The sequence below is a fragment of the Bos indicus genome, chromosome 16 (assembly GCF_029378745.1).
Source record: "Bos indicus isolate NIAB-ARS_2022 breed Sahiwal x Tharparkar chromosome 16, NIAB-ARS_B.indTharparkar_mat_pri_1.0, whole genome shotgun sequence".
NCBI classification, from domain to species: Eukaryota; Metazoa; Chordata; class Mammalia; order Artiodactyla; family Bovidae; genus Bos; species Bos indicus.
The window spans coordinates 34340198-34367127 of record NC_091775.1 but is presented as its reverse complement, the minus strand read 5'-3'; the positions used below and the strand labels follow the sequence as shown (position 1 = coordinate 34367127).

The following is a 26930-nucleotide window of genomic DNA, read 5'->3' as shown; positions in this document are numbered from 1 at the left end:
ACAACACAGTGAATATAGTCAATATTTTATAATAACTTTAAATGGAGTGGAACCTACAAAAATATCAAATCACTATGCTGTACACCTGAAACTAATATAACACTGTAAATCAACTGTACTTCAATTTTTAAAAAATTGTTTTTCTGTGCCATTGTACAAATGCTGTGTGAGACTGCTGGAGAAGACAGTACCCTTGTCCCTGAGGTCTTCCAAAGAAAAAGTCTACACTCAGGAAACAACTGAGAAAGGACAAGAATCAAGACATAAGGGGAAAAAACACCAAGAATTCAGAGAAAGGTAAGACTAGTATTTTCTACTTTCAGTTCAGTTCAGTTCAGTCGCTCAGTCGTGTCCGACTCTTCACGACCCCATGAATCACAGCACGCCAGGCCTCCCTGTCCATCAACAACTTCCGGAGTTCACTCAAACTCATTTCCATCGAGTTGGTGATGCCATCCAGCCATCTCATCCTCTGTCGTCCCCTTCTCCTCCTGCCCCCAATCCCTCCCAGCATCAGTCTTTTCCAATAAGTCAACTCTTCGCATGAGGTGGCCAAAGTATTGGAGTTTCAGCTTTAGCATCAGTCCTTCCAATGAACACCCAGGACTGATCTCCTTTAGGATGAACTGGTTGGATCTCCTTGCAGTCCAAGGGAGTCTCAAGAGTCTTCTCCAACACCACAGTTCAAAAGCATCAATTCTTCGGTGCTCAGCTTTCTTCACAGTCCAACTCTCACATCCATACATGATTACTGGAAAAACCCATAGCCCTGACTAGACGGACCTTTGTTGGCAAAGTAATGTCTCTGCTTTTTAATATTTACATAGCAACGAAATAGGTTGATTATACATCTAGTTTTAAGGTTTTTAAGCCTAAATACTTTTAAGCCTAATTAGAGAACTATTAAGTGAACAAATCAGTAGGCAATATGAAAAACTGAGAATCAATAAGGAAGTTCGTTTCCAAAGACAATTTTTTCCAATACAAAAATGTGGAAAAATGTTCTACATTATTAAACTCACTATATCTTAAAAATTAGTTATATTTTTGACAAAATTATGTATTAAATAAACATCTCCAATCTGAAATATATTTTTCTTATTGATTTTCATCATAATTTAAGACAAAGAACCCTAAATTATAGTGTAAATATGAATTAGCAGGGGCACTTAGTATAAATATACCTATCAGGCAGGGTCCCCAAACCAGACATTCTAATTACAGTTTCTGGAAAACTGCACTTTTAATAAGCATCCCAAGGGATTCTAATACACAGGGACTATACCCCATACTTTTAAGGAATACTAACTTACTGCCAAATTTCTCCTGGGAGAAGCTATTTGGCCTTTCCTAGTCTGTTCTGATTACTCTGTTGCTGGGCATTATAACAGATATTAAGTTTGCTGAATCTGGAGTTCAAACTGGGGGATAACCTACTTGTTTGCTAAATCTACTTCATATATTCATGAAAAGTATACGAAAAAGGAGTAAGATTTTATATGTATTAGAGTATGCTTAAATACATTCTAGTGGTAACATCTGGAAAAAACTCCCTGGATGAAAAAGTTTAGTTTTTCTAATCTATCAAAAACAGTTGTGTTAATATCATTTGACCTACCAACTAGATATAAAAATATTTTACACATAAAATGAATTCAATTAAAGCAGATAATGACCTAAAACTATAGCAAATATTTAATACAGTCTTTTAGTAATACCTAAATTCAATCTCTATAACTTACAAAAGTAACTTCTCAAAACACCAGAAAACAATTTTCCTGGAAAAGTTTGTATTTGCTCAACTTATCAACCAATAGTCTCTTTCTCAACCCAATAGAAGTTCCTTATCTGTGGAAAAGTCCCCAGTCCTACAGCCCTAACAGAGTTGTCAAAACAACATGAAAAAAGCATGGACCAAAGACAAAAGGTTCCAGACGGGTCAAAACGCTCAAACTGAGAATCAAGTCTGTCCTCTTTTATGGTTCTCATAGCCCTTAAAAGCCAATGTGTCCTCATGAAAAAGCAGGTAATTTGGCAATGACACGGGCAGAGAGCACAGAGGAATTCATTTTACCCAAACACCTAGCATCCTTCTACAAATACAACCACATTAAATCAAAGCAATGCAGGTAAGGTTCTGCCAACCCTACCCCATTTACGTGACTGCACAGGTGGCCTGCCCAAGGCTCCCTGCCTGAGCTGAGGAGAGAATGTCAATGCTATGCTAAAACCTGCCCCCAGCGGTGGGCCCACTCAGTCTTCCACAGATGACTTCCACACCCCCAGGTCATGATAGAAAATGAGCAATTCACACAGTATAAATTTTTTTGGTTAATGTGAATGAATTACCATTCAAAAGGAGCCCAATCTAGATAAAATACACAGGCTGAATATACACACTATTGGTCAAAATTGGGACAAGGCAGGCCAACCTGACATTTGTTAAAGGAATAAAAATAAAGGGCAGGCAACAGACAGCATTTAATCATAGGGTCGGTCTTCATAAATCAACCTACAATACCAAAGGTTTATTATTATAAGGCTTCTTGCCATTAACTGCAATTTATAGGTTGAAACATGCAAAATTGAAGCCCTATTCTTGAAACAATGCCTTTAGGGGAATTTAGAACTCAAGAAATGAAGTTTCACATCCTCAGTCTACAGAAAAGGAACCTCCTCCCTCATATTTCAAAGTATTTCTAGTAAAGAAAAAAAAGTAAAACCAAAAAAATGAAGCATCATAAATATTTTAGAAACCCTCAAAAATTTAATAGATCTGATGCTGACATTAATTTTATAATAGAATTATAATACTGATTTGATGATAGTTATCCATAGTAGAATGTGGATATTTTGTAAGAAGTGATGTAACCATAAGGACCTCAGCTACATCTCTTTAAGGTAAGTGAAAAATCACCATTTCAACAGCTTAAAGTACAATGTTGCAGTCCTATGACATTAAGTTGTTCAACAGAAAGTACCAACAGAGAGTTTAAGGTTCTTTGAATCCCTTATTGTATCACGGCTCTTACACAATTCTAATCAAACCACATGCACCCGCATTCACACATACAGACACCCCCTATACTGGCCCACCTTAAACCAAACTTTGGTCCTCAACACATAACAACCTGGCCTTTTCCCCTCTAAGACCCTGCCAAAGCTCTGACCAGGTGGTATTCTCACTGCAGCAAGAAATAAACTTGGCTCTCCTATTAACACTTCAGGAGGGAGATATCTGTGAAGTAAGCATTTGACACGATTATAAATTTTAATAATTATCAGGAAAAGTTTAGAGAGAGTTCTTGGGAACTTTCAGCTTCTTAATGCATCATACTAGCAATTGTGAATTTTGATTATAAAGTTTACTTTACCTAAAAGCTTATGAAACAAAGCTACAGAGGCAATCACAACATTCTTAAAAACTTCTGGTCATATACTTTCAGTCCTTCAAGGTTTCAAAGGATAACCAGTTGAAAGAAAACTTCAAAACACTAAAATCTTAAAGCTTTCTAACATTAATGTGTTTAAGGTACATATCCTTAAAATTACAAGGATATATTTTTCCTTAATACATTTGGTCTCACCAATACTACCTACTAAGAGGCTGAACTGAAAACAATGACCAGACAATATATGACAAGAGAACTCTGACCTCTGCAACCAGCCCAGAAAGCCAAACCACAAGCTCTAGAGCCCGGAACAGTCAGAACCTGGACAGTGACTAGCCTTGTTAGTTTTGCCCCTGCTTCTAACTTGTGACTAACCAGAGAAAGCTAAATATGCTCCCCAAACCAATCACATAAGATCCCCACCTCTAGATTCCCCATGCCAATAGTCTCCACTCAGGGCACACCTGGAGCCTCCCTGCTTTTACTGTAAAGCTTTCCCACTCCCCTGCCTGCCTTGGAATATCAGGCAAAGTGAAAGTGGCTGACTCTCTCACTGATCAAATTTTGAGTAAATAGCCTCTACTCAGTTTCAGGAGAAGTCTGTGTTGATTTCCACACAAAAGTTTGCACAGCTGATAAGCCAATCGTAGTCTTCAATATATAAAATAAATACTTCACTGCTGCTGCTGCTAAGTCGCTTCAGTCGTGTCCAACTCTGTGCGACCCCATAGACAGCAGCCCACCAGGCTCCCCCGTCCCTGGGATTCTCCAGGCAAGAACACTGGAGTGGGTTGCCATTTCCTTCTCCAATGCATGAAAGTAAAAAGTGAAAGAGACGTCGCTCAGTACTTCACTAACCAAATGTAAAATGCTCCCCCATGTACCACCTAAACAGCTACACTGTACCTGGGTTAGGGGCAGGAGACACTGTGGGACTCTCCGGAATAGGCCAACACTGTAACCTCCTAAGGAAGACAGTTAACGAGCTTCTTTTCTGCGCTCCTATATGAACAAGCTCCTCTATGCTACTTCTCTTTATTAACACTTCTATATCAGGACTGGTGGAGTCTGAGGGTACTATCAGAATTTTTATGCAGGGAGGAAAACCACACTTAGACCTCTAGAACGCTAAGTTAGTAAGTGACCATCTGTCTACAACTTTATAGGACTCAGAAATGGAAGCCTGAATGGATGTCAGTGTAAAAGGGAATGGGAAAGGAAAACAATTACCACAGCGTTAATAGGTTTCATGGAAGGTTACCTGAAATGCCTATGACCCTTTGAATTTCAAGATATAAAATTTGAGGTCTAAATATTCCCACAACAAAGCTATTCAACAAAATGATACAAAGCTAGAACATTAGGAAATAAGAGAATATATTTTGTTTCTCTGCATATAGATCTAGTCATCCTAAACTTTGTTTTGTTTTTTTAATTGGTCTAAAAATCCTCCACTGTGGATTGAGTTTAGCTGCCCAATAAGCTTAAATGTTTTGCAATCTCTGGAATTATCAAGTATGTCTAGTGTGTTAAATAATAAACTCAGACTCTCGCTGGTCTCTTTAGAAGTAGAAATTTGCTATTTAGGGTTGACTTTAAAGAGCTGCTATATAACTGACACTAGTTCATTAAAAAGAACAAGAATTTGTATACTTTTAAGTAAAACTTAAGTTCTAAAAAATGAGAACTAAATACCAATGAATAAACAAGTACCCTCAAAAACTATGTGGTAACACATCTATTGTATGAGCTTTTTCCAATCAGTATTGTTATCGTTCTACAAAGAATCCAGTGCACCAGACTGTAGCTAATTATGTATATTCAAGTGATTAGCAGGCACTTGTTGCCTCTTTCACACCACCCTCCAAACAGCAGCCTTTGAGAGGAGAATAGACTGCAAATTTATTGAGAGAACACTGTTAATCCTTTGGGGAGAATGTAAATGTAAACAGGACTACTCTACATCAAGGTGCTTTGACAACAACAATCATCTGCATAAACACAGGCTCAACAACAAACAGGTGTTCTATTTCACAACTAGCACCCATTTGATGCTTTCAAGTAAGCATGATGCACAAACTGTCAGAAGTACTTTGAAACCAGCTGCAATTACTATAATTAGCTGTTTTCCTACACTTTGTTTCCTTTTACCTGTTCAGTACCATGCAATGCCAACTCATATGCTCTAAGAAAAATGACCAATTTGAGGCTTTCACTCTTAAGGTATAGAGACAGGACACACTAGAGGCAATTTAAGCTAATTTAACTGGAACCTTCCGCAAAACGACCCAGTCAAAAAATACCAAAGGCAAAATTCAAAACTTCTGTTTTCGAGCAGATGTTAATGACACAAAGGATGGTTCTTTTTCAAAAGCTATTTAAAGTTTTGACTGGAAAGAGATCCAAATTATTGTAGCATTGATTAAATAGAAGTGGAAAGGTGGAAATATTCTAAAAGTTTGTCAGTTAAAGAACAAGTAAAATATAGTGCTAATTATTCAATTGGAGTACTATACAGCAGTTAAAAGGCATGACCTACCAATAGCCATACTACATAGGGAGGGATACAGCACAAAAACACAAACACTGAGTGAAGAACAGAAAATTTCAGAATGCAAAGCAGTAAAAGCTAACCATCATAAAAATATCCAGTAACCAAATCAATATCTATCTGTCTATCTATATATACATATAAAACCAAATCAATAACTATAAGTTAAAGTCTAAAGTCAAGATTTTCAAACATATTAACACAAAGCCTAAAATCTACACAAGTCAAATATAGCAGGACCTCTGAACAAGAAAAATATATAACTAGTCTGCTCCTCCTAAAATCCAATTCAGGGATAGATACACTTGAAGTCTATGAGGGCAGAAACTGTGTCAGCCCCGGGGTCACTCTATCTCCCGTACCTAGCTAGCACTTCCAGTAAAAGCTAAGTACCTGACCACAAACAGAATTCATAAATGAAAGAATCTATGAGTGAGTGAATGCATGTATAATGTTCACATATAAACTAAACTGTAGAATATTGTTTTTAAAAACTGTGAGCTTTGAAAAGCAAAAGTAGATCATACTATTACATTCAAGTATTTTTTAAATGCCATTTTTGTAAGATATTCAAAACTTTAACTACATACTGAAAATAACTAGTAATATGATTTTACAGCAAGAAAATATGATTCTATATCCCCTCATAACATGTTCCTTCATTACTAGACACTATTATAGCATGCCCAGAAACAAACTTTAGCATCTGAGTGGCTAAGTCTTTCTATCATCATCTTATTTGTGGTCATCACTGTCATTATTACTAGTCTTTCCAGCTATTTCTATCCTTTTTAATTAGACTGAGCTGAAGTAAACACGTGTGACACAATCATATGTAGAAAACAAAATTTCAGTCCAATAAAAGGGTCACATTTCAGAAGCACCAGAAAGGAAGGGAAGAAAATGATGGGTATGTGAGATAATGCCATGGGAAATTAAGTAGAATGGCAGAATGAATTTGAAGTTGAAAATTAATAATTCAAATTGAAATTACTTCCCTTTGCTAGTGGTAAATGCAAAATATGTCCTACGTAAATATTAAGTATAATGGTAATTTAGGGGGAAATACATTTAGCTGTGGTTATATTTAGTCTAAACCACCTGCCAAATATTTATTTTTTAAAATACAAATCTGTAAACAAAAGAAAATGTAAATACCAGACAGAAAGCTTCAGATGAGGTAAAAAGTATCCAGATATTTGGGTTCAAATCCTAGCTTTCCAAGCTACTATCAGTGTATCATAAAAAAAAAAAAAAAACTAATCTCTCTGAAGATCTATTTCTTTCACTATTGTGCTGGACAGTAACAATGCCTACCAAATAAAGTTGTTCCAAGGCTTAAATTACATACTATATACAAAGCATTCCAGGACTTGGGACTGCAAGGAGATCCAACCAGTCAATCCTAAAGGAAATCCTAAAGGAAATCAGTCCTGAGTATTCACTGGAAGGACTGATGCTGAAGCTGAAACTCCAATACTTTGGCCACCTTATGCAAAGAACTGACTCACTGGAAAAGACCCTGATGCTGGGAAAGATCAAAGGCAGGAGGGAAAGAGGACAACAGAGGATGAGATGGTTGGATGGCATCACCGACGTGATGGACATGAGTTTGAGTAGGCTCTAGGAGTTGGTAATGGACAGAGAAGCCTGGCATGCTGCAGTCCATGGGGTCACAAAGAGTCGGACGTGACTGAGCAACTTAACTGATATATAAAGCAATCAGCATAGTGCTGGTATATACTATATTGTGACTGATCAATGTCAGAAATTACTATCATTAACCATAGATACAATAATCAGCATTCAAATTTAAAAAACAAAAAACTGAGGTCAAGGAAAAAAGGTCTCAAATGGCTAAGCTTGATGCCCAATGTTAATGAAATTTACTAGGAAAGAAAGGTACTAAAGGAGGCTGAATGAAGCACAGTCATGAAATAAAACAAAAAAACAGCATTAGGAAGGAAATGACTCTATAGATAAAGAGGTTTAAAAGTCAGGAAAACACCAGGTGTAGAGCAATTTTGTTCTTATATTTCAAAACAAAACAGAACAAGAATGAAGAAGACAATAATAGAATCTTAAAGAAATTAGGAAACTTGCAAAGTGCTAAGATAAAAAAAATGGAAGCCAACTAAAAATGAGAAAGTCAAAGCATATACCAGTTTAAAACAAAACAGAGAGGTACAAAGACTTTGCTCAAGATTCGTCTCCTTTAAAAACCTCAAAGTCCATCTGATTTCATTCAGATGGATGCTACCCATATTTTTAAACTTTCTTTCCAATTTCCCAAGGATAGTACCCATGTAACTGGCAACTTTGTGAATTCTTATATTTGTTGAATAAATGAACCGTGGCATACTTAAACAGCATATGAAAAATGTTATCCAAATACAGAGTGATTCATTCTCACCAGTCCCTCCCTTATAGACTACCCTGCCCTACAGATCTACTTTCACTTCCAGAGAAGTGCCAGGTTCCATTCTGCCATACTTTTTCTTGGTCCCCTTCCAGTAACCTGATTCCCTCACACTGTATAGCCAACTTACTCTTCCTTTCCATCTCAATTTTACCTTCACCATCTCTAGAAAACCCTTCTTGACCTATCATGTACAAGATGTATAAGCTTGCACAAGTCACTTTCACAGCACTTACCAAGGTGTGGATTCAGATAACTAAAGATGATGATAAGTAGAAAGAGAAAAATAAAAAGAAAGAAAGTAGAAGAAAGCAAAAGGAAAAGTGGGCACTCAAGGCAGGGATGAACAGAGTAAAGGACAACAGAAACAGTCGATTTCCTTAAGAGGACATTAGTAAAACAAAACTGAACTCCTGTTTTAAGACTTTTAATACTTTGCTCTTGTACCTATGAAGGCTTTACGTTAAATAAAACAACAGTTTAGAGTCAAGTATGGGAAGTAATTTGGTGTCAATTATGAAAATAATATTTTGCTATAATGAAATGAAATCAAAGGTCGAAAAGATTCCTCATCAAAAATCTGGGAATTAAAATCACACATAAAAACTGATCAATGCTGAAGCAGAACATAGTTGAAAATTATGAAAAGATCTCAAAATACTGTAGTACCTTAGTCTTTTAATACAAATTAGCTGTTTACTTAAAAACAATATCGAGTAGCATTCTGACCAGAGATTAAGATAAACTAATATACTCAAATTGCACCAACTACATCTATAGCCCAGCAAAGTTAAACAGAAGAAAGCAACAGTGAATAGACTCTTCACCAAAAAAGAAATGTTTGTTTTTGCAGGTTAGCTCCACCATTTTTTTCACATTTGCATCCTAATAGTTCTACTTGGTCTCCCCATTATGCAACAGTTCTTTACAATACAGCCAGCTTCCCTGACAACTGGGTTCCTCTGCCAGATTGGCTTTGTCTAAATCCTAAAGCTGTGCTTGGCTTTGCACTGAGCCCAGTGGCTGCCTGTGACCTGAATGCCAATGAAGAGTACAGACCTGGTTGTCTAACAAGTCAGAGACTGAAAGGTCTCTTTGGGGTCAACAAACTGTCTCGACGACTTTCATAAGCTTAAGAGACTGGAAAATGAAGCTAAAAATGCATCTTTTTTCTTAGAAGGTCAATAGGAAAAAGTATTAAATGTTTAACATTCATCAGATACTTTAGGGCTTCAACTTTAAAGATGGATCTCAGTAACCTTCACATGTAATTAAAGTGTTTATTCTTTTAAACAGAAATAAGTTTAATCTTAAAGAAAACATGCAAATAAATTTCAAAGACATCAAACTGGAGGGTGTTAAGAAACATTACACACTCAAAATTATATAACAACCTGTGCCTCACTTGCCACCTAGTATTACAATACCATTTCCTATATTTTAAGTACTTGGAGGCTCCCTTTTTCTCTTTACAACCAGTTTGCCACCTCTCTTACCCAAATGCCAAATCCTATCAGTTTTATCTCCTAGACAGTTCTCAGATTTACCCACCATACCCTGTTGCCACAACCCTGATTCAAGATCCTCCTGATGTCTCACCTGAATTTTCCTAAGTCTCCTAACTGATCTCAGGACAAAATAATTCAACAGATACATAATGTAAACCACATATCCAATTTTAATATTTCTAAAACCACATTTTAAAAAGTAAACAGGTAAAATCATTTAAAATAATATATTTTAATCAACTAAATAGTATCCAAATACTATCATTTCAATAAGTAATCAGCACAACATCGAGATATTTTAATTCTTTTTTTTCCAAAGCATGAATTAAAAAGCCAGTATGTGTTTTACACCTACAACACAATTCAATTCAGATGCTCTATTTTCAACAGTTTAAGTAAAATGTAAATCCCACCAAAACAATCACACAATCCGGTAACAAAGTTAAATACTTTTACTGCTCCCATTTTTAATTAAATAAAATTTAAAATTCAGTTCCACAGCCATAGGAGCCACATTTCAAGTGCTCAACAAGTACCTCCTGGCTACGGTGTTGGGCACCGCAGCAACAGGGCTTCAACCTTCATCTCTTCTAATCCAAACCCAATGTACGCAAAAGTGCACACTTTTAAGACCTTCTGTCTTAAAGCCCTTTGACGACTTCTCAGTGATCTTCGGATAAACCCAACTCTTACAGAGGCCCTGCAACAGTGGCTTCCTCTTCCTTTTCCAGCCTCATCCATCTCTACTCAATGCTTCTTTCCTTTGGGCTGAAGCTGTTAGTAGTTCTACTGAACACTCTTTTCCTTCGCATGCCTATCAACTGGCCACCTCCAGCTCAAACTTTAGGTTTCAATTTAGAGGTCATTTTCTCTCCTCAGATCCCTCCCAGCTACCTGACACAAACTCTTTTCGGGGCAGGAACCGTGTCACTCCTGTTCACTGTTACATCCCTAGCATCTATCAAGATGCCTGGCACTTTGTAGGCACTCAGTAAATACGAATCAGTCAACAGAGTAATCTGAGCTATCTTAAAGCATGCCCTCGTGTCAACACATGTGGCAGGAAGATAAGAGTCCTCCTGTGAGTTCATTAACATGGTTTTACTATCACTAGCCAGAAATTGACTGACTGTGAGAAACTATGCCAAAATTAACACTGACTAAGCACCAAGACTCTCAGAGCTGAAATATTCAGTATGAAGTAATGTTTTGTGCCTAACAGATTCTTGTGCGTTCACTGGAAGGGTAGTAAGCCTGAAGATCCAAGGAAAACTTGCCCTTCATTTCCTATCAGAGATGCTCCTTAACATAATTCCAGGCTTCTTTCTCTCCCTTTACTCACTAATTCTGGAGTAATTTATCTGGTGGATAAACTGGTATGCAAAATTTAAGCTCAGTCCTTTTTCTTCCTTTTGAAGCTAGTCTGCTGTCTCTGTTCCTATGTATAAGAAGAGATCAGCGCACTAACTACACAAGGCCTGCAGTCTGTTTCTCTAAATAAATAAAGTTTTACTGAACACAGCCACGCCCAGTAGTTTGGTACTGTGTCTGGCTGCTTTCCTGCACTACAATCAGAGTTGAGTAGCTACAGGTGTGACAGAAACCATGTGACTTGCAAAGGTATTTACTCTCTGATCCTTTATAAAAAAAAGAAAAAGATCCAAGTTCTATGGTGCTGTCTCATTTGTACTGCCTAAAATATGCTTGGAAACTCTGCTTAATTCTGTACTTCAGTCACCAAGCCATTTGGCCCTCACGATAAATCTCCAATTTAATCTTCATCAGTAGTATATTTTGACCTCCATCTTTACACTTCATTTTATGTCTAATAGTGTATAGAGGGCCAAATAGGAAAGAGTAATTATTTATATTGTGCCCTCTAAAAACAGTGAAACTTCACCGATGTAAATTTCCTAAGCATATTTATTATATTCAGATCTGAAAGTGGAGGAGAAAGACTCAGACAAGTACTTGTTCAAGCTATGAAGTACCTGCTTCTTGAAGGAAATGATGGTTTTACATCTGGGAAATTTATGCTAGGTCTTTCATTTTATAGAAATTTATACCCGCATTTTCTGTAAAAAGTTTGTTAGTCTTTGGACATTATTGATTCTTGTTTCCTTGAATGTTTCTGTCTCTGTCTCTCAAAACAAATCAATTTTACACAGAAAGTAGCACTAGATCACCTATTTCCAGTAACACTAGTAAAAAAACTACTCCAATAATTTACTGAGGAGCATTTATCTTTTTTTCTCATACTGATGCTATTTAAAACCTTATGGCTAGTGACAATTCTATTATACTTCCTTGCGAAACTTGACCTGTAAGAATATTAAACTTGACAATATTGCTAAGAGGTTAAACAGAGGGAATTAATATTTTCCTAACTTTGGGCTTCCCTTGTGGCTCAGCGGGTAGAGAATCTGCCTGCAATGCAGGAGACCTGGATTCAATTCCTGTGTTAGGAAGATCCCCTGGAGAAGGGAAAGGCGACCCACTCCAGTGTTCTGGTGTGGAGACTTCCATGGACTGTATAGTCCATAGGGTCACAAAGGGCTGGACACACTGAGAACTTTCACTTCCACTTTCTTGTACGTTTACAGAACATTGTGTTGTTGTTGCTGTTTACTCAGTCATGTCCGACTCTTTGTGACCCCGTGGACTGTAGCCTGCCAGCTCCTCTGTCTGTGTGATTTTCCGGGCAGGAATACTGGAGTGGGTTGTCATTTTCTTCTCCAGGGGATCTTCCCAACCCAGTGATCGAACTCACGTCTCCTGTTTGGCAGGTGGATTCTTTACCACTGGGCCACCAATATCAGTTCAATCAGTTCAGTTGCTCAGTCGTGTCCGACTCTTTGTGCTGCCATGGATGGCAGCACACCAGGCTTCCCTGTCCATCACCAACTTCTGGAGCTTGCTCAAACTCATGTCCATCGAGTTGGTGATGTCATTCAACCCTCTCATCCTCTGTCGTTCCCTTCTCCCGCCTTCAATCTTTCCCAGCATCAGGGGCTTTTCCAATGAGTAAGTTCTTCGTATCAGGTGGCCAAAGTATTGGGAGTTTCAGCCTCAGCATCAGTCCTTCCAATGAATATTCAGGACTGATTTCCTTTAGGATGCACTGGTTGGATTTCCTTGCAGTCCAAGGTACTCTCAACAATCTTCTCCAACACCAATAGTTCAAAAGCATCTATTCTTCAGCACTCAGCTTTCTTTATAGTTCAACTCTCACATCCACATATGACTAGTGGAAAAACCATAGCTTTGACTAGATGGACTTTTGATGGCAAAGTACCATCTCTGCTTTTTAATGTGCTGTCTTGATCATAGCTTTTATTCCAAGGAGCAAGCATCTTTTAATTTCATGGCTGCAGTCACCATCTGCAGTGATCTTGGAGCCCAAAAATATAAAGTCTGTCACTGTTTCCATTGTTTCCCCATCTATTTGCCATGAAGTGATGGGATCGGATGCCATCATCTTAGTTTTCTGAATGTTGAGTTTTAAGCGAACTTTTTCACTTTTCTCTTTCACTTTCATCAAGAAGCTCTTTAGTTCTTCTTCACTTTCTGCCATAAGGATGAGCCACCAACATAGTCCAATAATAATCACAAAAAAGATATTTAAATAGTCCAATATTAGTGCTACATATTTTTATCACATGCTCCTTATTCATTTCAATTTCTTAACCAATTTTGTCCAATTTAAGATCATTTTCCTGGTACTACACATCTTAGATTTCCAAAGTTTTCTACTAAAGTTGCTTAAGTAATTTAATACAAGAATATTAGCAAACACATTATGGTATATAAAATACTCCTTTACCTATTACTAAGGCTTATTTTGGGTTGTTGGAAATTCTTGTTAAAACAAAAGAGTAGGAAATAAATCAGAGCTCTTCAAGGAAATCACTTTTGTGTAAAAAAGTTTTAAATAACAGAAGAAGCTAAAAAGGACTTATTTTCCTAAATAATGTATTTTTTATCTCAATTAGGATGCTTCTTCGTATTCCCAATGTTCAGCAAAAGACTACAAATTTTTTTCATAATCCTTCAATATACTCTGACATAAACCTTTTGTGAGAGCTGTCACCTTCCTAAAGTGGGGAAAAAAAACCCAAAAACTAGACAAAATCACACAGAAAGAATGCGATTCCATGTAAATGATAAATATGACTCTGACAATCAGAAATGAACATCTGTCTTTATGCTTTCTTCTCATTTGGTGGGACAGAAAAATAAAAACAAACTCTTTGGTCTTTTTTATTTTCCCATCAGAAATCTATTCCACTGCATAAACATATTCTCTGTACTATTTAAGGAAGAGAGCATTCTGTCTAAGCATATTTATTCACTGCATCGCTTACTGAATTGAAACTGTATTAGGTTACTTAACACTGACTGCTACAACAAACAAGAGCTGGCTGGCTTATGACAGAGACTCTGGAGTAGGCAGCCTTCAAAGTCACCAGAGCGTGAGAGAAAGGATCAAGGGAGGAGGTACACCGCCTCAGCCCAGAAGTGACACAGAATATTTTCCACACAGTCCATTGACCAGAAACGAATCATATGTGTCCAATACAACCACACAGAAAGGTAGGAAATGCAGAAGCACATGGAAAAGTTGGTCTCTCCCTCAGACATATAACTCTAAAGTACTGCTCAGAGAAATTCCAGACTTTCTGTGTTAGAATATCAGGTTGTGACTGGCCACTAAAACTAAAATTAGTTAGATCAACTTTAAATTACACTCTCTACAAAGTCTTGTATTTTTCTTCTGGTGTTTAAAAAAAAAAAAAAACGGTCTATACTGCTTGTTTAAACTACTTCATTTTGACAGTTTTTTCCAAAAAATACTATCAATAATTAGTCTTAAGAACACTTAAAAGATAAGCATTTGAAATTAGTTTTATGGTTTGAAATACAGACAATGTTTTATTAAGTTAGAATAAGATTTTCAAAGCACTTCACAATTTATCAACTAGAGATAGAAGAAGGGATTATGCCAAGTGTTTTATATAATATATAATTTACAATGCCTCTTCTTAACGTAAGGAAGTGTATTTTATGATACAGTGTCAAAAAATTATTTTAGTACTCCACATGAATAGCAAACACATAAGAAAAGGGTTTGACTTCAGTAGTCATCAGGGGAAAACAAATTAAAAACACAATGCCATGTCACTATACATCCAGCAGAATGACTAAAATTAAAAAGACAATTTCAAGTGCTGGTGAAGATATAGGACAAATGAACTCATAAACTGCCGGTGCAAATGCAAAAAACAAACAAAAAAACTTCAGGAAAGTAACTAACAAAATCTACAGTGCAGAAGCCATCCTATTAGCTTCCTGGAGGGATAGGAGGTGAAAACATAGAAGGAACTGGTAATGATCTGTGTTTTTACACAGATGATAGTTACATGATATGCTCACTTTGTGAAAATTCATAGGAGGTGCTCTTTTACTTTTCTGTATGTATCTCATACCCTAATAAAAAATTTACCTTTAAATTAGTAAAGAATTTAGAATTTAGAAAATTATTACTGGTAAAGAAACAGAATCTCTTAACTTACTATATTTTACACCACTATGTATTAGTTCCAATATTCCTTACTACGTTTAATGGTAATTTTTGAAATGGCTATTCTTGTTACCATGTGGGCATCTCATTTGTGATAACTATATATATTAGTCCTTATGCATTAAAATACATGTTTGTTATTTTCTAAAAAAATTGTTTCCTGTGCAAGTAATGGGAGAGGTTTTTCAATTTCTTGTGATAATCCTATTAAAGATTTCAGTTCTAAAACAGAAGTTTGGCACATGAAAAGATGCTCAACATCACCACTCATCATCAGAGAAATGCACAAGTCAAAACCACAATGAGGTACCATTTCACACCAGTCAGAATGGCTGCGATCCAAAAGTCTACAAGCAATAAATGCTGGAGAGGGTGTGGAGAAAAGGGAATCCTCTTACACTATTGGGGGGAATGCAAACTAGTACAGCCACTACGGAGAACAGTGTGGAAATTCCTTAAAAAACTGGAAACAGAACTGCCATATGAGAGTTGGACTGTGAAGAAAGCTGAGAGCCGAAGAATTGATGCTTTTGAACTGTGGTGTTGGAGAAGCCTCTTGAGAGTCCCTTGGACTGCAAGGAGATCCAACCAGTCCGTTCTGAAGGAGATCAGCTCTGGGATTTCTTTGGAAGGACTGATGCTAAAGCTGAAACTCGGCCACCTCATGCGAAAAGCTGACTCATTGGAAAAGACTCTGATGCTGGGAGGGATTGGGGGCAGGAAGAGAAGGGGACGACAGAGGATGAGATGGCTGGACGGCATCACTGACTCGATGGACGTGAGTCTGGGTGAACTCCAGGAGTTGGTGATAGACAGGGAGGCCTGGCATGCTTCGATTCATGGGGTCGCAAAGAGTCGGACACAACTGAGCGACTGAACTGAACTGAACTGAACTGATGACCCAGCAATCCCACTGCTGGGCATACACACTGAGGAAACCAGAATTGAAAGAGACATGTGTGCCCCGATGTTCATCGCAGCACTGTTTATAATAGCCAGGACGTGGAAGCAATCTAGATGTCTATCAGCAGACAAATGGATAAGAAAGCTGTGGTACATATACACAATGGAATATTACTCAGCAATTAAAAAGAATACATTTGAATCAGTTCTAATAAGGTGGATGAAACTGGAGCCTATTATACAGAGTGATGTAAGCCAGAAAGAAAAACACCAGTACAGTATACTAACGCATATATATGGAATTTAGAAAGATAGTGACGATAACCCTGTGAAACAGCAAAAGAGACACATGTATAGAACAGTCTTTTGGACTCTGTGGGAGAGGGAGAGGGTGGGATGATTTGGGAGAATGGCATTGAAACATGTAAATTATCACATGTGAAACGAATCACCAGTCCAAGTTCAATGCATGATATAGGATGCTCGGGGCTGGTGCACTGGGATGACCCAGAGGGATGGGATGAGGAGGGAGGTGGGAGGGGGGTTCAGGATGGGGAACACATGTACACCTGTGGCAGATTCATGTCAATGTATGGCAAAACCAATACAATATTGTAAAGTAAAAATTAATAAATAAATAAATTTTTTAAAAAATTTGATTCAGAAAAAAAGTAAATAAATAAAATAGAACTTTGGGGCATATCTACACAATAAAATAAGACACCAAAAACATTGGTTTTAAAATATCACACTATGGTAACACATGTAGGAATTTTTGAGATGACCTAGGTCAATTCCTCTTATATTGTTAAAAAAAAAAAAAAAAGACCAGGCAATTTGCTCAAGGTTGAAAAATAGGTGGCAACATATACTAGTATTCAGCTCTCCAGAATGAGAGATTGTTCATTTTACTGCTGTACTATTTTCCTGCCCATCTGATCACTGGTACTAGGAATGGAGATTTTACTATTTAACACTTCTAGGGATTTCCTAAATGATGCCTTTCAAGTTGGATTTAGTGAGTTCAAGGCATATAATAATTATATAAAATGAGCATCAACAGTATTTATCATGAAAACAACTTTCAAAAATCAATGCATTAAACTTACTGTGTGATCATTTCACAATATATACAAATATTAAATCATTATGTTGTACACCTGACATTAATACAATGTTATGTCAATTATATCTCAATTTTAAAATGCATTATGTAGGGCTGCAAAAAATTAATTTAGCAAAATCTGGACTGACTCTGGAACATAACTTTAATACATGTTATCAACAAACTGCAAAAGCACAAATTCCCAATGCGGAACCAAACTGAAAAGATCTTTCACTGAACAATTTTTCACTTTGCTATACTTCTATTTTCCTAGTTCAACATTTATTTTATTAAATTCAAACACAGGTAGTACTTTATATTCAAACATATTTCTCTCTGTATCTTTTTTCCCATATTTTAACATTCATCAGTTGAATGTTAAACTACCACCACTGGCCTATGAGTTCCATGTATTTTTAGAGCTTCCCAATTACAGCTGGACAGAGAAGGCTGGCAGGCTACAGTCTGTGGGGTCGCAAAGAGTTGGACATGACTGAGAGACTAACACACACAATTATAGCTATGTTATGTATTTTCAAAATATTTTCATAATGTGAATTATATCCTATTTAATCATGGAAAAGACTCTGATGCTGGGAGGGATTGGGGGCAGGAGGAGAAGGGGACGACAGAGGATGACATGGTGGGATGGCATCACGGACTCGGTGGACATGAGTTTGGGTGGACTCCGGAAGATGGTGATGGACGGGGAGGCCTGGCGTGCTGTGATTCATGGGGTCGCAAAGAGTCAGACACGACTGAGCGACTGAACTGAACTGATCTTTATATTTCAATGAGATAAACATGATTTATCTTAAGTGATATTTTTTTTTTTTGGTCTAAAAGTGACCAATACAAGCCTATAGATGATAAAGCTAGTTAAAGCAAAGCAAAAAAAAAAAATTTAGAGACAATTTCTTGTCAACCAGTTTATCAGGGAGTTAAGTCATTAACTGCCACTTGCTTGGGTTACCTGTACTTACTTTTTTAAATAGAGAACATAATAAGAGTTGAAGAAATTTCAAGGTTTGATAACCAGGCCATGGTTAGACCTGCAGATTCAATCTCCGATTCTGAACACTTTACTGAGAAGCAAAGGAATCCCATAAGTAACCTCTGGATACTTACTGCCTGTTGATATAGACATTTTTTAATTTAATAAATGAGTTAAAGCGAGTAAGGCATCACAGAAGACATAGAGAGTAAGACAGAGAGAGTGAGAGAGTCACAGTATCTTTCCCTTGATAATCTCCATTAAACTTTATGGTATGTTTAGAATGAAAAAGAATTAGGAGGAACAGAGGATGAAAAAGGCATGAGAACTTTTCAGCCCTGTATTTTACCACTGGAGAATTCTTACAGTCTAGAAGACCATGAGCACAGGGCTGGGGATGAGGCGGGGTACCAGCACAGGAAAGGCACAACTGCAAGCCGCCATGCTGAGCTTAAAACCATCATCAAAGGGGGCTTTGGGAGCTCACCGGCTGCAAAGGTTTTGTATTAGGCTGTGAGTCCACTGGGAGCATGGGAGCCCCTAAATAATGATGTCAAAAGAGTTTTTACATGCCCAAGAAGCTATTTCAAGCTAACAAAAATCTACATTTGTTTCTAATGGAGGTTAAGGCCTTTAGGGATTACAGCTAGAGAGTGTAGATGGCCATTATCTAAATAAACTTATTATTCCCAGTACAAGACAGTAATATATTCCTAAAAAGGAATATATAATATTTTCACTGTAAAGCTTCAAAGAAATGTCAGAAAAAAAGCTTCATTTTGAAAATTATTATGAAAGTGAATTTAAGAATTAAAAAGTGACTACTGGAAAATTCCCAGAAGAATTTCATTAATGGAACACTGCTGCATCATAGTTGAAAGCTTTTTTTATTACAGAGGTTATAACCATGATTAGTTCCATATAATTTTGATAAAGTGAAATTAAGATGCAACTGCTGGGAAGTTTTTACAGACCTCCTTTCCTGTTTACCATCCTACCCAGTACACCTCAGAAAGTGCAATGTTCATGTTTACCTGGCTAAAAAGCAAAATAATTTTTTTCAAGAAATTTATTTAAACATTAAAGGAAGATATCTTCAATTAATAGACCAAAATATTACCTAACAACATCTGGTCTTAAGAACCCATGAAAAAATAAGTATTTTTCCAATCAAGGAAAAGTCTTTTGTAAAATTTTCAAAGCAAACTGCATTTGCATCTTCAGCCTATTTCCAGTTATTCCAAATAATGTGTTTGTTTCCTTCTTTGCAGCTTACCAACTCTATGCCAGAGGTTCTGTTCCTGGCGTCTTGATGCAAAGGGCTCTCCTGATTACTACTTGTTTATAGATTATGATGATGCTAGCAAACAGGTGCCTTTCCAAAGGAAAGTATTAATATTACAATGGTAAGTACCACAGAAAATCACCTTAAAATGTAAACTGACTTTGTCCATAAACACAATGAAATTCAAGAGATAAATTTAAAATAGTGTACTTAAGGCACAGTATAGATTTTTGCAAACATGGCTGAAAATCATTTAAGATCATAAGGGATCACAAGCTAACTTTAGGGTCAGCAATAAAAAGAGTTATATAAAAAGCATTGGGTTATATTGTTAGGCATACCACATGCAGAAAGTATGACTCTACACTTTTTCTACTATAATGGTTTTCAAATTGTTTATATTGAGCAATCTCTCCTCAGGTTCTTCAGTCTAATGAAGAAAAATTAACATAAATGAAAACATAAGATTATAAACAGATCCTGAAACATATATAGTGTGCCTGGGTATTGTTTACATGTTTCTGAGAAAGTCAACATGGTTTGTCAGTTTGTCTGTTTTTCTGCATGCTTGTTAAATAATTATATTGCAAAGTCGCTCAAAATTGTTCAGAGGTTTTGAAAGAACCAAGTTGAAAAGCCTTGTGGGAAGGCAGAAGTCTGATAAGCTTCCTAAACATGACTCTTTTCTTTGAACAAGAAGATAAAGAAGCAGAACTACTTGGTGATCCTATTTGGGATTGGGAACAAGAATGAGATTTTTTTTAAAAGCTGAACAGATACTAACCATTCCTTAGAGTTGAGAACAGAAAGGCCACACAAGCAAAACTTCAAGTCACAGTATGGTATAGACATGCACAATCTTGAGCACTTAGTAACAAGCAGCTTCGTTAGTCCTCTTGAAAACTCATTAGTCCCTATAAAACCACAACCAATCTGGCAAACAACTAAAATAGTATTAAGAAAAGAAAATACCTGCAAAAATCCGATACAGGATTTCAGAAAAATTTAAAGCTGACTAGAGAAATACTTCCTGGTGGCTCAGACAGTAAAGAACCTGCCTGCAATGCCAGAAATCCTGGTTTGATTCCTGGGTCGGGAAAATCCCCTGGAGAAGGGATAAGCTACCCACTCCAGTGTTCTTGGGCTTCCGGTAAAGAATCAGCCTGCAGTGAGGGAGACCTGGGTTTGATCCCTGGGTTGGGGAGATTCCCTGGCAGAGGGTATAGCAACCCACTCCAGTATTCTTGCCTGGAGAATCCCCACGGACAGAGGAGCCTGCCCAGCGACAGTCCATGGGGTTGCAAAGGGTCAGACACAACTGAGCAGCACACAAAGAGAAATACTATTTAAGTGTGATTAACATAGTAAAAATGAATCAATAATGCAAAAACAGTATTAATCACATGGAATTTTCAGGGTTTGCATTTGTCCTAAAAGAGGTTTTCTCTGGATGTAGCTGTATGGATAAGATACCTGGATTAGAACTAATTAATCTGTGTAAACTCTGTGAAGATCGCCTATTTATGCACATCTGACTTTCAAAGCTCTGTATCTTGAGGAGAGTAGTTTAAATTTGCCATGTGAGACACAGTGACATCTAGTGGCAACTCTGTTGAACAGTACCCATTTGGTACTTCATTTTCTAAGAATCTGCAAAGAATAGTGCCCAGCAAAATGGGGGCGGGGGGAGGGGGGCACTCAAATACTGCTGAAGGAATAAACTACTCTGTTGTTAGTATTTTAAGCTAATATTCCAATTTTCCTACTCCCACTGAACTTCCTCCTTCCTTTTACTTACCATTTCCAGTCCTTCATTCTCCAGTTTTCTGTCTGCAAGTTCCCTTCTACCCTTATTCATGCGTCTCCTTCTCTGCAGAATCCTTGGTCAGTCTCTATTTTTCTCATCTAGTTTTTCTTTCACTGCACACATTTTATCACCCTCAGTGTGCTACTCAATCTATTTTCCATGTAACTGTTCTGAGCAATAATATATTAAATCATGAAACTAAGCCAAAAAAACCCTACACTATAATTCATGTACCCCTGGGAAATTAACTCATCTCTTTCTGACTTGACCATCTATCAAGTCAAACAGATAATGATTATTTACAAAAAAGCAGACATCTTCTTTACCCTATTCAAAACTGCCTCTTCTAAATGCCATCTCTCTCATTCTGTAATGACCTTACTTCCTAGAAAATATGCAAACTACTGAATGCAAATAATCTCAGGGCTTCCCTGGTGGCTCAGTTGGTAAAGAATCTGCCTGCAGTGCGGAAGACGTGGGTTTGATCCCTGGTTTGGGAAGATCCCTTGGAGGAGGGCATGGCAACCCAATCAAGTAGGCTTGTTGAAGAATCCCCATGGACAGAGGAGCCCGGTGGGCTACAGTCCATAGGGTCTCAACTCTCCATTTGAAAGAGTCTCTTTATTTGGAATGCTCTTATTTCAAAGGAGGCTGTATATATATCCTCTTTTCAAGGGCTATCCTCTGTTCCTCTGTTACCTATAAAAATCTTATTATGTCAATGATTATATCTCCCTTGAATCTTCAGAATCTCCCTCTGTATTCTGACTCCCTAACCTATGAACATGCTCACCCCATTCAAGCATCATCTTTCTTTGACCTGCTAAAATGTTTTCTTTACTTGTATCAGAAAATAACTAAAAAGTAATAATGTATAATGACTTTCTCCATTTCTTCAATATCCACCTTCAAATCTCTGCAATTTATCATCACTATTCTACTGAAACTGGTCTCTACAAGGTCATTAATGAAACCGTAGTTAATGACCTCTTTTCAGGCCTCATTCTTAAATCCATACATGTGGGTAACTGCTATCACTTAGCTTCTATGGCACAGCAATCTTTTTATCTTTTCCAATCTCCTTCATAACTCTCCCTGCCTACACTTCTCAGATTGTCTAAATGCAATATGGACTCCCATATACTTCAAAAGAAAGAGGCAAAGTATTATTTCTATGAAGAAAGTGGTTCAGTTACTAAATGGGAATTAATCTGCCTATGAACTCAGCCCAAATTTATATTCTGCTGATCTGCCCTGCTTCTTCAAAATACTACTTTAAACCTCTTTCATTTAAATTTACCCCAATAATTTCCAATCATAATTTCATTATCTCTAGTGATCCAAACTTTACACGGTATTGATACTAACATATATTTTGTCATCTTTGGATGTGTCCTAAGTCTTCTTGATTTCACACCACAAGTTACTTGCAGCTACCACATGCAGCCCTGTCCTACCAGTCCCCTTCCTTCCATCCCTTCCTTTCTCACCCTCTCTCCTGATTACACAGATACACACAGTATTTTACAAGAATAGCGAGCTTAGTGCCCTCATCCTCCAACTGGGGTTATTTCTAAACATACTGTACCCTTCATGCACACACTAGGTTCTTAATAAATATTATTAATTAAGGCTAGACAGCCTTAACAGTCAATTTACTACTAGGAAATAATAAAATCATATTTTTAGATAATTTTTTTAAAAAGAAAACTTCCTTTTGTCTTAGTTGATGGTTATAAATTAGGTACTCACAATATTATATTATAAACACACATAGGAAATGAGTTAATGTTTTGGGGGGAAAATTATTAATTCGGAATTCTCTGACCCAATTTACTTGTGAAAATTACATGTCACAACTCTAAATTTTTTTTTTTACAACTCTAAATTATATCAAGCCAGACATATTTTTTAATATGCTTCTCAAAGATAGCCTACTAAAGGGAAAAAAGAAATTCCATAAATTATTACTACAGAATCACAAAGAACAACACATTTTAAGTATCTATGCAACTTCTATAATGTGAAGATACTTGCCACAAGGCAAGTACAAAGACCATTCATGTTACAGAATTTTTAAAGTGTATCTAAGGCAGTGATAAGTTTGACTTTTCTACCAAATGGTTGGATTTAAGTATAAAGAAAGCTTAAATGAGTAATAGTCTAGGAAATAGATTTATACCTAAATTTTACATATATAATACACTCTTAATTTCCTTTTTTTGGAGAGGACAGTGCTGTATTCATCTTTTAAAATAATACAGTCCTTGTTTTTGTTTTGCTGTTTTCTGCCTTAGCCTAATGAAGACAAAGACAGGATATTCTGCTATGCGCTTCACTGTCAAAGGGTGAGTGGTGCTCTGATCTAAGAGGTGTATCAGGGCTTCAACTCAGAAATGCAAAATGAAAGAGAAAGCAGGAACATTCACTGCAGAATGAACTTTTGTCTACAGGAACAGGCTTGAGATACACATGGAACAACTGAAACTGGATCCAGCCCACAGGGAACGGGGCTGGGAAGAAAAGGATATGGGAGACACAGCAAAGCAGGACTGAGACGGGTAGGAACGACTAGGTGTCAAAGAGGTTGCCTGGCCTCTAGAAACTTCAGCTCAGGGGCCTTCAACTGCCAAGCCAATCTGCCATCCACAATGATATTCCACCCAACCAAAACTCCACTGAGTCCAGGAAAAAGGCAAAGAACTTATAATAGCCTGGTTCGCTAATCACAATGAGTTGCTGAGCAAGGGCTAACGCTATGTATTGGAGTCTTGTAACTGCTTGCTGGGTCACCTCTGTTTTATCTAATAACTATGAGCTTCTTTACTTTTGGCACAAAGCCAGAAGTCAGCAGATGAGTGAACATTTTCAACTAAGAAAAAAATCTACTCAATATTGGAAGGTACAAAAAAGTGATATTTACCCAAAATGAAGCACATAAGCACCTAAAAGATGTATCTAGTAAAGTGACATGGCATGGCACTTTAAACATTCTAATGTTGAATTAATTATAGTGACCATGAGCAGTGCTTTACGAATAGCTTTGATTCTCAAATGAATGTTCTTTGCAATTGATAATACTAATTCAGCCTTTTCTTATAGTTGACGCTATATTACAGAAATTATGTACTGCCCATGTTCATTACACGAATTTCACATAATAATAGGTTTGTTAAATTAATTTTTCCCTAAAATAGATAAAATAATTAATCCTTATTAAGGATTATTTTCCAAATGTAATTTTCTAAAAAACCTCATTCCAGTTATACACATAGATTTGGTGTTTTCAACTTTTAATTTTATTTTTTCAAACTCAATAGATTTTAAACTTTAAAATAATAAAAACACCTTGCAGGTTTCTAAGTGGTCTTTTACACTTTAACTTCAGGGGTAGCTTTTGGGTACCCTGACTGCTTTGTTCCAGAGAATAACACTGTTATTAAATTTAAGGGTGTCATCACAAAGGTATATTTAACTTTGTTAAATAATCCTAATCAGACCCAGGGATCAAAACTGAGTCTTTCACATTGCAGGCAGATTCTTTACCACCTGAATCACCAGGGAAGTCCCAACAGTTTTGTTCTTGTGTTTCAGCCCCTCTTGAGATACTGTGCTGTGCTGTGCTTAGTAGCTCAGCCTTGTCCGACTCTTTGCGACCCCATGGACTGTAGCCCACCAGGCTTCTCTGTCCATGGGGGTTCTCCAGGCAAAAACACTGGAGTGGGTAGCCTATCCTTCTCCAGGGGATCTTCCCAACCCATGAGTAGAACTGGAGTCTCCCGCATTGCAGATTCTTTACCAGCTATATTACCAGGGAAGCCCTGTATAGCCTTAAATAAAGATCCTTGAAACGAACGATGGGGAAAAGGAAGTTAAAGTTTCTATCCCTCTTCCCAGGCACAAAATGGCAGAAAGCAAATATCTGAAATGGGTAAGTGTACCTTTGGCATATTTTCCTGCACCCTTTTTCCAATACATATTTTTCTCCTACATCCAGATATTTGCTTCCCTGGTGGCTCAGAGGTTAAAGCGTCTGCCTGCAAGGCAGGAGACCCGGGTTCAATCCCTGGGTTGGGAAGATCCCCTAGAGAAGGAAATGGCAATTCACTCCAGTATTCTTGCCTGGAGAATCCCATGGACGGAGAAGCCTGGTAGGTTACAGTCCACGGGGTCACAAAGAGTTGGACATGACTGAGTGACTTCACTCACTCACTCCATCATGTTGTACCATCTCGATCTGCTGTAATTTCCCCAAATGCTCCATATTTTAAAGTTTATGATGTTCCCTTTACCAGCACCTGATGTCAGCAAGGCAAGAAGAATGCAAACAGTCAAAGGAATAAGTGAAAAGCTATGCCTACACCTTTTAAATTTTTATTGAGTTGTCCAGAAAGTTTGGTTTTTTCCCACAAAATGGTTCTAGTAGCATTCAGTTCAGTTCAGTTCAGTCACCCAGTCGTGTCCGACTCTTTGCGACCCCATGAATCGCAGCACGCCAAGCCTCCCTATCCATCACCAACTCCCAGAGTTCACCCAAACTCATGTGCATCGAGTCGGTGATGCCATGCGGCCATCTCATCCTCTGTCATCCCCTTCTCCTCCTGCCCCCAATCCCTCCCAGCATCAGAGTCTTTTCCAACGAGTCAACTCTTCGCAAGAGGTGGCCAAAGTACTGGAGAAAAGCTTTAGCATCAGTCCTTGCAACGAACACCCAGGACTGATCTCCTTTAGAATGGACTGGGTGGATCTCCTTGTAGTCCAAGGGACTCTCAAGAGTCTTCTCCAACACCACAGTTCAAAAGCATCAATTCTTCGGTGCTCAGCTTTCTTCACAGTCCAACGCTCACATCCATACATGACCACTGGAAAAACCATAGCCTTGACTAGACAGACCTTTGTTGGCAAAGTAATGTCTCTGCTTTTGAATATGCTATCTAGGTTGGTCATAACTTTCCTTCCAAGGAGTAAGCATCTTTTAATTTCATGGCTGTAGTCACCATCTGCAATGATTTTGGAGCTCCCAAAAAATGAAGTCTGACACTCTTTCCACTGTTCCCCAACTATTTCCCATAAAGTGCTGGGACCAGATGCCATGATCTTAGTTTTCTGAATGTTGAGCTTTAAGCCAACTTTTTCACTCTCCTCTTTCACTTTCATCAAGAGGCTTTTGAGTTCCTCTTCACTTTCTCCATAAGGGTGGTATCATCTGCATATCTGAGGTTATTGATATTTCTCCCAGCAATCTTGATTCCATCTTGTGCTTCCTCCAGCCCAGCGTTTCTCATGATGTACTCTGCATATAAGTTAAATAAGCAGGGTGAAAATACACAGCCTTGACTTACTCCTTTCCCTATTTGGAACCAGTCTGTTGTTCCATGTCCAGTT

The 26930-nt window shown here is 37.5% G+C and overlaps 1 protein-coding gene across 5 annotated transcripts in view; it reads right to left on the bottom strand.

Moving 5' to 3' along the window:
• The window catches only part of AKT3 (AKT serine/threonine kinase 3), a 281775-nt gene that overhangs the window by 173472 nt on the left and 81373 nt on the right, over window positions 1-26930 (bottom strand). The window lies entirely within an intron of this gene.